This window comes from Staurois parvus, unplaced genomic scaffold (assembly GCF_062004578.1).
Source record: "Staurois parvus isolate SC_StPar_1 unplaced genomic scaffold, SC_StPar_1.0 ptg002883l, whole genome shotgun sequence".
Classification (NCBI taxonomy): domain Eukaryota; kingdom Metazoa; phylum Chordata; class Amphibia; order Anura; family Ranidae; genus Staurois; species Staurois parvus.
This window is the reverse complement of record NW_028320679.1, coordinates 24,602-35,359: the sequence shown is the minus strand read 5'-3', so window position 1 is coordinate 35,359 and position 10,758 is coordinate 24,602. Positions and strand designations below refer to the sequence as shown.

General features: G+C 49.1%; 1 pseudogene; it reads right to left on the bottom strand.

The window, feature by feature from the left end:
* Positions 1 to 9,713: 9,713 nt before the first annotated feature.
* LOC149428973 (U2 spliceosomal RNA) lies at positions 9,714 to 9,877 on the bottom strand (annotated as a pseudogene).
* Positions 9,878 to 10,758: the final 881 nt, after the last annotated feature.

Sequence of the window (10,758 nt, the reverse complement as noted above, 5' to 3'; positions counted from 1 at the left end):
TAAACAAAAGTAAAGGAAGTTCCACTCCAAACTGATATTTAAAGTGGTTAAAACCCTTCCAGTGAAGTACCTGTTTATCTGCAGTCTTCTCTTCTCTACATCCATACAAAATCCAGAATTTGTAAAGCTTGTCTGAGAGTTCAGAAAAAAAAGGGGGCGGAGAGCTGAAATTACACACTGCAGAGCTCAGTGAGGAGAGCTCTGAGAGCTGATTGGAGGGAAGAGACACACCCCTCACAGGAACAGAGCTGAGGCTATCAATCTGCTGGTGCTCCCTCCTCTGTCACCGTTTTTCTCTTGGTGTCAGGAAAACTTGTCAGCAGTGACTCATGCTGATAGCAGAGGAAGGAGGCAGCAGACAGAAATTACATTTAGTGCTCTGGACTGATACAAGGACACACTATAGAGGGATGTGCTTTGTTCATATTTCATGTCTGAGGTGTCCACCTTAATATCGGGTGGAGGATGTTGTGTTCTCCCTGCCATGGTTTCTAGTTTGGCTTCTGATTACCAGAGACCAAAAAGAATATGAAAAACTTATTGAGCATACAGGATTTCATACATACAGAAAAAGGACAGATACTGAGAATTCCACCCGGCATCCGGGACAGGAGAAGTGGGACTGTGCAGAGTCCATACATACAGAATGGGGACAGATACCGAGAATGACACCCGGCATCTGGGACATGAGAAGTGGGACTGTGCGGAGTCCATACATACAGAATGGGGACAGATACCGAGAATGACACCCGGCATCCGGGACAGGAGAAGTGGGACTGTGCGGAGTCCATACATACAGAATGGAGACAGATACCCAGAATGACACCCGGCATCCGGGACAGGAGAAGTGGGACTGTGCGGAGTCCATACATACAGAATGGGGACAGATACCGAGAATGACACCCGGCATCCGGGACAGGAGAAGTGGGAGTGTGCAGAGTCCATACATACAGAATGGGGACAGATACCGAGATTGACACCCGGCATCCGGGACAGGAGAAGTGGGACTGTGCAGAGTCCAAACATACAGAATAAGGACAGATACCGAGAATGACACCCGGCATCCAGGACAGGAGAAGTGGGACTGTGTGGAGTCCATACATACAGAATAAGGACAGATACCGAGAATGACACCCGGCATTCGGGACAGGAGAAGTGGGACTGTGCAGAGTCCATACATACAGAATAAGGACAGATACCGAGAATGACACCCGGCATCCGGGACAGGAGAAGTGGGACTGTGCAGAGTCCATACATACAGAATGGGGACATATACCGAGAATGACACCCGGCATCCGGGACAGGAGAAGTGGGACTGTGCAGAGTCCATACATACAGAATGGGGACATATACCGAGAATGACACCTGGCATCCGGGACAGGAGAAGTGGGACTGTGCAGAGTCCATACATACAGAATAAGGACAGATACCGAGAATGACACCTGGCATCCGGGACAGGAGAAGTGGGACTGTGCGGAGTCCATACATACAGAATGGGGACAGATACCGAGAATGACACCCGGCATTCGGGACAGGAGAAGTGGGACTGTGCAGAGTCCATACATACAGAATAAGGACAGATACCGAGAATGACACCCGGCATCCGGGACAGGAGAAGTGGGACTGTGCAGAGTCCATACATACAGAATGGGGACATATACCGAGAATGACACCCGGCATCCGGGACAGGAGAAGTGGGACTGTGCAGAGTCCATACATACAGAATGGGGACATATACCGAGAATGACACCCGGCATCCGGGACAGGAGAAGTGGGACTGTGCAGAGTCCATACATACAGAATAAGGACAGATACCGAGAATGACACCTGGCATCCGGGACAGGAGAAGTGGGACTGTGCGGAGTCCATACATACAGAATAAGAGGAGATACCGAGAATGACACCCGGCATCCGGGACAGGAGAAGTGGGACTGTGCAGAGTCCATACATACAGAATGGGGACATATACCGAGAATGACACCCGGCATCCGGGACAGGAGAAGTGGGACTGTGCAGAGTCCATACATACAGAATGGGGACATATACCGAGAATGACACCCGGCATCCGGGACAGGAGAAGTGGGACTGTGCGGAGTCCATACATACAGAATAAGAGGAGATACCGAGAATGACACCCGGCATCCGGGACAGGAGAAGTGGGACTGTGCAGAGTCCAGGGGCGGACTGACCATTTGGAAACTCGGCACTGCCGAGTCAGTAGGGGGCCCCATGAGATGCCCCTGGTACCTTTTTCATAGGCTTTTTGGAGTTATGGCAAGGACACGGGGGCCCCATGATCCCCTATTGCCCGGGGGCCCCATGAGTTGTCAGTCCTCCCCATGAGTTGTCAGTCCATACATACAGACAGATACTGAGAATCACTCCCGGCATACATAGAGAGCTCAGTGAATGCAGCCTGGTATCTCTGAGTGCGGGTTCCTTTAATTCCCCCCCATTAGAAGGAATGAAATGAAGCATTGTAGGATGACATCACAGGCACACCATGTTAATGTTCCCTCTGTTCTGGATTAGACAGATTCAATTATGTCTCAGCGAGGAGTCCAGACATCAGACATAACTCTTACACTACGGACACTGACAGAAAAAAAGAAAAACAACAAAGAAAGAAACACTAAAAACACATCGATAACTGACATCAATGGAGAAAAAAACTGAACTAAGCATCTAACAGATCCAACATAAATATAAATTAGCTCCGGGGGCGGCTGGGGGCGGCTGGGGGCTGCTGGGGGCGACCGCACCCGGAGCTAATTACATTGTAACAATATTCAAGACACGATAGACTGGAACATGTTGTTTTAGCTGATAATGATAATTGTTACATTTCCAGGATCCTCCACATACAGACACAGGACACCCAGATATCTACGTACATTTCTGATACACCCCACATTCAACATAGATGGGTGTTAGCAATATTTCATATTACCCATCGATTTTAAACCGGATGATGGAGTCCTTTGAAACGCGTTGCTTAGTCCAATATTTTTGTATATTTTTTTAAACCCTTACAATGGAGCCCTTCAAAATGCATTGGATTTGTCTATAATCTCTATATACAGTATCTCCCAGAAGTGAGTCCACCCCTCCCCCAGACTGTATACAATGTATATATATATATATATATATATATATATATATATACAGTCAGGTCCATAAATATTGGGACATCAACACAATTCTAACATTTTTGGCTCTATACACCACCACAATGGATTTGAAATGAAATGAACAAGATGTGCTTTAACTGCAGACTGTCAGCTTTAATTTGAGGGTATTTACATCCAAATCAGGTGAACGGTGTAGGAATTACAGCAGTTTGCATATGTGCCTCCCACTTGTTAAGGGACCAAAAGTAATGGGACAATTGGCTTCTCAGCTGTTCCATGGCCAGGTGTGTGTTATTCCCTCATTATCCCAATTACAATGAGCAGATAAAAGGTCCAGAGCTCATTTCAAGTGTGCTATTTGCATTTGGAATCTGTTGCTGTCAACTCTCAAGATGACATCCAAAGAGCTGTCACTATCAGTGAAGCCATCATTAGGCTGAAAAAACAAAACAAACCCATCAGAGAGATAGCAAAAACACTAGGTGTGGCCAAAACAACTGTTTGGAACATTCTTAAAAAGAAGGAACGCACCGGTGAGCTCAGCAACACCAAAAGACCCGGAAGACCACGGAAAACAACTGTGGTGGATGAGCGAAGAATTCTTTCCCTGGTGAAGAAAACACCCTTCACAACAGTTGGCCAGATCAAGAACACCCTCCAGGAGGTAGGTGTATGTGTGTCAAAGTCACCAATCAAGAGAAGACTTCACCAGAGTGAATACAGAGGGTTCACCACAAGATGGAAACCATTGGTGAGCCTCAAAAACAGGAAGGCCAGATTAGAGTTTGCCAAACGACATCTAAAAAAGCCTTCACAGTTCTGGAACAACATCCTATGGACAGATGAGACCAAGATCAACTTGTACCAGAGTGATGGGAAGAGAAGAGTATGGAGAAGGAACTGCTCATGGTCCTCAGCATACCACCTCATCAGTGATCATGGTGGTGGTAGTGTCATGGCGTGGGCATGTATGGCTGCCAATGGAACTGCTTCTCTTGTATTTATTGATGATGTGACTGCTGACAGAAGCAGCCGGATGAATTCTGAAGTGTTTCGGGAATATTATCGGCTCATATTCAGCCAAATGCTTCACAACTCATTGGACGCTTCACAGTGCAGATGGACAATGACCCAAAGCAGACTGCAAAAGACACCAAAGAGTTTTTTAAGGGAAAGAAGTGGAATGTTCTGCAATGGCCAAGTCAATCACCTGACCTGAATCCGATTGAGCATTTCACTTGCTGAAGACAAAACTGAAGGGAAAATGCCCCAAGAACAAGCAGGAACTGAAGACAGTTGCAGTAAAGGCCTGGCAGAGCATCACCAGGGATGAAACCCAGCGTCTGGGGATGTCTATGCGTTCCACACTTCAGGCTGTAATTGACTGCAAAGGATTTGCAACCAAGTATTAAAAAGTAAAAGTTTGATTTATGATTATTATTCTGTCCCATTACTTTTGGTCCCTTAACAAGTGGGAGGCACATATGCAAACTGTTGTAATTCCTACACCGTTCACCTGATTTGGATGTAAATACCCTCAAATTAAAGCCGACAGTCTGCAGTTAAAGCACATCTTGTTCATTTCATTTCAAATCCATTGTGGTGTATAGAGCCAAAAATGTTAGAATTGTATCGATGTCCCAATATTTATGGACTGTATATATATATAATATCTCCCAGAAGTGAGTCCCCCCCTCCCCCGGACTGTATACAATATATATATATATAATTAGTATCTCCCGGAAGTGAGTCCCCCCTCCCCTGGACTGTATACAATGTATATATATATAATATCTCCCAGAAGTGAGTCCCCCCCTCCCCCGGCCTTTTCCTGACAATCCTCTCCAGGCTGCGGTCATCCCTGCTGCTTGTGCACCTTTTTCTTCCACACTTTTCCCTTCCACATAACTTTCTATTAATGTGCTTTGATACAGCACTTTGGGAACATCCAACTTCTGCAATTACCTTTTGAGTCTTTCCCTCCTTATGGAGGGTGTCAGTGATGGTGTCAGGTCAGCAGTCTTTCCCATGATTGTGATTCCTACTGAACCAGACTGAGAGACCATTTAAAGGCTCAGGAACCCTTTGCAGGTGTTATGGCTGAATGAGCTGATTAGAGTGGGACACTTTGAGCCGAGATTATTCCACCTTTTCACAATATTCTCATTTTCTGAGATTGTGGATTTGGGGTTTTCATGAGCTGGAAGCCATAATCATCACAATGATGACAAATCACGGCTTGAACTATCTTGCTTTGCATGGAATGAGTCTCATATATTAGTGTCACCTTTTAAGTTGCAGCACTGAAATAAATCAACTTTTGCACCATATTCTCATTTTTCGAGTTTCACCTGTATGTATAATTAGTATCTCCCAGAAGTGAGTCCACCCCTCACATTTGTGTCAATATTTGATTCTCTCTTTTCATGTGACAACACTGAAGAAATGACACTCTGCTACAATGTGACGTAGTCAGCGTACAGCTTGTATAACATGTAACTTTGCTGTCCCCTCAAAATAACTCAACACACCGCCATTAATGTCTACACCGCTGGCAACAAAAGTGAGTCCACCCCTAAGTGACAAGGTCCAAACTGGGCCCAAAGTGTCAATATTTTGTGTGGCCGCCATTATTTCCCAGCATTGCCTTCACCTTCTTGGGCATGGAGGTCACCAGAGCTTCACAGGTTGCCACCGGAGTCCTCTTCCACTCCTCCATGACGACATCACGGAGCTGGTGGATGTTAGAGACCTTGCGCTCCTCCACCTTCCGTTTGAGGATGCCCCACAGATGGTCAATAGGGTTCAGGTCTGGAGACATGCTTGGCCAATCCATCACCTTCACCCTCAGCTTCTTTAGCAAGGCAGTGGTGGTCTTGGAGGTGTGTTTGGGGTCGTCATGTTGGAATACTGCCCTGCGGCCCAGTCTCTGAAGGGAGGGGATCATGCTCTGCTTCAGTATGTCACAGTACATGTTGGCATTCATGGTTCCCTCAATGAACTGTAGCCCCCCCAGTGCCGGCAGCACTCATGCAGCCCCAGACCATGACACTCCCACCACCATGCGTCCCCAGACCATGACACTCCCACCACCATGCAGCCCCAGACCATGACACTCCCACCACCATGGGGCCCCAGACCATGACACTCCCACCACCATGCTTGACTTGACTTGGCAGTCCATCACCTTTACCCTCAGCTTCTTTAGCAAGGCAGTGGTGGTCTTGGAGGTGTGTTTGGGGTCGTTATCATGTTGGAATACTGCCCTGCGGCCCAGTCTCCTGAGGGAGGGGATCATGCTCTGCTTCAGTATGTCACAGTACATGTTGGCATTCATGGTTCCCTCAATGAACTGTAGCCCCCCAGTGCCGGCAGCACTCATGCGGCCCCAGACCATGACACTCCCACCACCATGCAGCCCCAGACCATGGCACTCCCACCACCATGGGGCCCCAGACCATGACACTCCCACCACCATGCAGCCCCAGACCATGACACTCCCACCACCATGCAGCCCCAGACCATGACACTCCCACCACCATGCTTGACTTGACTTGGCCAGTCCATCACCTTTACCCTCAGCTTCTTTAGCAAGGCAGTGGTGGTCTTGGAGGTGTGTTTGGGGTGGTTATCATGTTGTGGTGCCCCCCTGCAGTTCTCATGATACCACAGTGCCCAGGGCAGCCGTCTCTCCTGCCCACCCCTTGTCCTGGCCCTGGCCCTGGCACTGGTGTGTTGGTGCATTGCAGTTTTATTCCTCCTGAAGAGCACTCCCACCACAACGGCCACGATGCAGGCCTGCTGCAATGCAGTGCTCCACAATGCCAAGGACGATTTATCAATACAAATCTGTAGCCCTTCCAATCTGCAGCCGGAGATCAGGGTGTGGCAGAGTTCAAACGGCCAGCGAATCAGTTGATATCTAAGAGAATTTGAATGCTGACAAAAAGCCTCCAAGTGTCTGAATGGGAAGAAAAATAGATTTACAGCCACCAGCTGTCCATTACGAGCCGCAAAGGAAAATAATTTTTGTTGACTTGTTAAATGTGGTTCCTCTTTAATATCAAATGAACCTTGTCTGTTCCTCTTCTTTCCATGAAAAATACTGCTAGTTTGTGTGTGATGTGGAGTGTAATCTCCTCTGGTACAGAGACTGATGTGACTGCGGGGGAGGGGACATTAGAGTGTAAGCTCCTCTGATGCACAGATTGATGTGACTGTGGGGGAGGGGACATTAGAGTGTAAGCTCCTCTGGTACAGAGACTGATGTGACTGCGGGGGAGGGGACATTAGAGTGTAAGCTCCTCTGATGCACAGATTGATGTGACTGTGGGGGAGGGGACATTAGAGTGTAAGCTCCTCTGGTACAGAGACTGATGTGACTGTGGGGGGAGGGGACATTAGAGTGTAAGCTCCTCTGGTACAGAGACTGATGTGACTGTGGGGGAGGGGACATTAGAGTGTAAGCTCCTCTGGTGCACAGATTGATGTGACTGTGGGGGAGGGGACATTAGAGTGTAAGCTCCTCTGGTACAGAGACTGATGTGACTGTGGGGGGAGGGGACATTAGAGTGTAAGCTCCTCTGGTGCAGAGACTGATGTGACTGTGGGGGAGGGGACATTAGAGTGTAAGCTCCTCTGGTACAGAGACTGATGTGACTGTGCGGGAGGGGACATTAGAGTGTAAGCTCCTCTGGTGCAGAGACTGATGTGACTGTGGAGGGACATTAGAGCGTAAGCTCCTCTGGTGCAGAGACTGATGTGACTGTGGTGGAGGGGACATTAGAGTGTAAGCTCCTCTGGTGCAGAGACTGATGTGACTGTGGAGGGACATTAGAGTGTAAGCTCCTCTGGTGCAGAGACTGATGTGACTCCGGGGGAGGGGACATTAGAGCGTAAGCTCCTCTGGTGCAGAGACTGATGTGACTGCAGGGGAGGGGACATTAGAGCGTAAGCTCCTCTGGTGCAGAGACTGATGGGACTGCGGGGGAGGGGACATTAGAGCGTAAGCTCCTCTGGTGCAGAGACTGATGGGACCGCGGGGGAGGGGACATTAGCGTGCAAGCTCCTCTGGTGCAGAGACTGATGTGACTGCGGGGGAGGGGACATTAGAGTGGAAGCTCCTCTGGTGCAGAGACTGATGGGACTGCAGGGGAGGGGACATTAGAGTGTAAGCTCCTCTGGTGCAGAGACTGATGTGACTGTGGGGGGAGGGGACATTAGAGTGTAAGCTCCTCTGGTACAGAGACTGATGTGACTGTGGGGGAGGGGACATTAGAGTGTAAGCTCCTCTGGTACAGAGACTGATGTGACTGTGGGGGAGGGGACATTAGAGTGTAAGCTACTCTGGTACAGAGACTGATGTGACTGTGGGGGGAGGGGACATTAGAGTGTAAGCTACTCTGGTACAGAGACTGATGTGACTGTGGGGGGAGGGGACATTAGAGTGTAAGCTCCTCTGGTGCAGAGACTGATGTGACTGTGGGGGAGGGAACATTAGAGTGTAAGCTCCTCTGGTGCAGAGACTGATATGACTGTGGAGGGACATTAGAGCGTAAGCTCCTCTGGTGCAGAGACTGATGTGACTCCGGGGGAGGGGACATTAGAGCGTAAGCTCCTCTGGTGCAGAGACTGATGGGACTGCGGGGGAGGGGACATTAGAGTGTAAGCTCCTCTGGTGCAGAGACTGATGGGACTGCAGGGGAGGGGACATTAGAGCGTAAGCTCCTCTGGTGCAGAGACTGATGGGACCGCGGGGGAGGGGACATTAGCGTGCAAGCTCCTCTGGTGCAGAGACTGATGTGACTGTGGGGGAGGGGACATTAGAGTGTAAGCTCCTCTGGTGCAGAGACTGATGGGACAGCGGGGGAGGGGACATTAGAGTGCAAGCTCCTCTGGTACAGAGACTGATGGGACTGCGGGGGAGGGGACATTAGCGTGCAAGCTCCTCTGATGCAGAGACTGATGTGACTGGCTCAGTGTTCTCTGTACAGCGCCGCGGTATATGTCAGAGCTATATAAATGTATAATAATATTAGTGTGTGACTGTGGGGGAGGGGACATTAGAGTGTAAGCTCCTCTGGTACAGAGACTGATGTGACCACCTCAGCGTTGTCAGTACAGCACTGCGGCATATGTCAGCGCTATATAAATAAATAATATTTTTAGTGTATGATTGTGAAGGGGACATATGAGATTTCTAGCAGTTCATCAAGCCTAAAGTTCTTCCTCCATCCTCAGGCGTACATCCATGTGGCAGTTTGAAAAAATATTGCACTTTGTGGGCAGCACATTAAACAAATATAAATCTGCCAATGATCCCTCTTGCTGCTCTGGCTCCCACCTGTCCCCTAGGTGGACCCCTCCTGACTCCTGGGCAGAGACCTCCTCTGTCTGCTGGGGAGGAGCACAGAACTATAGTCAGGTCTCTACTGAAAACCCAGAATTGGAGACTTCATCCCACCCAAGTCTCTACGAAGCCTCCAGACTTCAGGTCCCAAACTGGGTTTTACTAACCATATATTTTTTTTTTTTAAGTCCGCCGAAGTTCACTTAAAACCCGTAAGTGTACAAAAAACATGCAAGTGCAAAACACCGACACAAAAAAGTGCACTTAGGGTGCCAGCAGGGGTACTATACAGCCAGCCATCCTCACCAAAAGGCAAGAATGACGTCGGAGCGCCCTTCCTGGACACTGATAACAACAGATACTACACTTGATCCTAGCCAAAAGGCCAAGAAGCAAAGTCCCCCCATAGTCACACACTATTATTAATATACATTTATAGAGCTCTGACATATACCATAGCGCTGTACAGAGAACACTGAGCCAGTCACATGAGTCTCTGTACCAGAGGAGCTTACACTCTAATGTCCCCTCCCCCACAGTCACATCAGTCTCTGTACCAGAGGAGCTTACACTCAAACAGTGGCAGACTGACAACTCATGGGGCCCCCGGGCAATAGGGGATCATGGGGCCTCTGTGTCCTTGCCCAAACTAAAAAAAGCCTATGGAAAAGGTACTAGGGGCATCTCATGGGGCCCCCTACTGACCCCAGGCCCTCAGGCAGTGCCCAAGTTTCCAAATGGTCAGTCCGCCCCCTGCACTCTAATGTCCCCTCCCCCACAGTCACATCAATCTCTGTAACAGAGGAGCTTACACTTTACGGTCCCCCCATAGTGGAGGCTGCCAGCTGGAGTGAGAGAGACTGAGAACGTCTGAACATCGGTTTGGGTGTAAGTGGAGAAGGGCCTACCAGGGACGGACTGGCAACTCATTGGGCCACCGGGCAATAGGGGATCATGGGGCTCCTGTGTCCTCGACCACACTCAAACCACACCCAAAAAGCCTAAGAAAGCTACCAGGGACATCTCATGGGGCCCCCTACTGACTCCGGGCCCTTAGAGCAATGCCAGAATGGTCAGTCCGCACCTGGGGCCTATTCATCCATCCCAGAAGCAAGTGAAACTTAGTGAATCCCACGGAAGGTGATCACCACAGTGACGGTGACCACCCCAGACCAGACCAGCCTACCGGTGTGTGCCCTGAAACACTCCTAGGAAGGAGGTCAGAGAAAGTGAAGCTGTGTTCAGGAAGCAACAGCAGGGACAGAGGAAGGTGAAGCA